Here is a 1,784-nt window from a genome sequence, read left to right on the forward strand (position 1 = left end):
CATAGTCTTGAAATCACGCAATTGTCTTCTCTTTGATAATATCTCTTTCAAAAACTTAATGTACGAAGGCATCTGCTCTAAAACGTCTGTGAATGGTATGTTGATGTGCAACTTCTTGAATTCCTTTATAAATTTTTGAAATTGATTTTCTTGTTATTGTTTCCTGAATCATTGAGGAAAAGGTGGTGGTGGTATGACGTAGTTTCCTTCTCTGCATTGCACTTGTTAAGACTAACTACTTGTGTCTCATTTTGAGATTCCTTCTCCACTTGGTTAACTTGTTTAGTATTGCCCTCAACCTCTTTCCCAATTTTCATTGTGGCGGCCTTTACATGCAATTTACCCACTCTTCTTGGATTTGTCTCAACATCACTAGGCAACGTTCCTTTAGCCCTACTATTATTTGTGCTTGCTAATTGCTCAACTTGAGTCTCAAGGTTTCTAAATGATGTTACCTGACTATTGATGAGGGAGTCTGTCTTGGCCATATACTACATTATTAACTCCTCCATGGATGGCCTCTTATCAAGAATGAGGGCTTTTGCTTGCTATTGAAAACCCGGTGCTATGTTTGGTCTTAAAGCTGATGCTCCCTGGTTGTTACCCCATGAAAACTTTGGATGGTTTCTCCATCTAAGATTGTATTGTTGGAGAAAGGTTGTTTTGCTATTTGTTTCCAATGAACGGAACAATTTCCATGTTATTACTTGGACATTTGTCACTGGTGTGTCCATTTCCACAATTGTCACAAACTACAAAAAGACTTTCAACATGATTAGTATTAAAGGAATTAACCTTTTTGGTTAGAGCAGTTACTTATGGAGTTAATGCCCTGATGGCATCAATCTCATGAGCTTCGACTATTCTCATATATGTGGATCGTTCTGATGGCCATTAATAGTTGTTTGATGCCATCGCTTCCAACCAAGTCATATGCTTTATCGATAGTAATTCCCATAGGAGCTCCACCTGCAGCAACATCAATTGTATCTCGAACTTGACTATGCAATCCATTGTAAAACATTTGGGAGACCATAATGTGGGCAATGCCTAAGTCCTTATGTCTATCCCAAGCTTCATATTATGTCTCACCATCAAACTGTATGAAAGAAGTGATATTGTTCTTTATTTTAGCTGTCTTTGCTGGAGGGAAGTATTTTGCAAGGAACTCCAAGGCTAGGTCGTCCCATGTTGTGACTAAGCCCATGGGTAATAAATTCAACCACACTTTTGCTCTGTCCCTCAACGAAAATGGAAATAATCTTAGTCGAATGGCATCATTTATGACACCGTTGTTCTTGAATGTGTCACATATCTCCAAGAAATTAGATATGTGAGCATTCGGGTCGTCATTCAGAAAACCCCCATTTGAACTGACGTTTAGATCATAGTGATGATAGCCGACTTGATGCCGAAATTATTTGCTTAAAAGGTTGGGCTTATAATGCTTGATGGGATACCTTGGACTAAAGGAACAACATAGTCCCTCAACGATTGATTCTCTTCAACTACCGTTTCTTGGACTTGCTGCTCTCTTGGTTGTTCATCCATTATATTAGAAGAACTAGAATATTGTTGACTTTTTCATCTTAGTCATTGAAATGTACACTCGATCTTTAGGTCACAGGAGATATTCTCTAAGTTTTATGCTTTGCGCATAGAATGTCGAACTCGCTTGAAAATAAAAACACAAAAGAAAAGAAAAAGCTTGGTCTAAGACAATTTGTTCAATTTAATATCAACAAATATAAATAGGAAAATAAATCCCTAACAACGGTGCCAAA

General features: G+C 37.6%; 1 non-coding gene across 1 annotated transcript; it reads left to right on the forward strand.

Annotated features, from left to right (window-relative positions):
• Positions 1-1,029: 1,029 nt before the first annotated feature.
• Positions 1,030-1,132, forward strand: LOC148763592 (small nucleolar RNA R71). Its single transcript, XR_016025667.1, has one exon. It is a non-coding gene; the product is annotated as a small nucleolar RNA R71 (small nucleolar RNA).
• The last annotated feature ends 652 nt before the right edge of the window (positions 1,133-1,784 follow it).

The sequence above is a fragment of the Theobroma cacao genome, chromosome 3 (assembly GCF_053813885.1).
Source record: "Theobroma cacao isolate CCN51 chromosome 3, ASM5381388v1, whole genome shotgun sequence".
Lineage (NCBI taxonomy): Eukaryota > Viridiplantae > Streptophyta > Magnoliopsida > Malvales > Malvaceae > Theobroma > Theobroma cacao.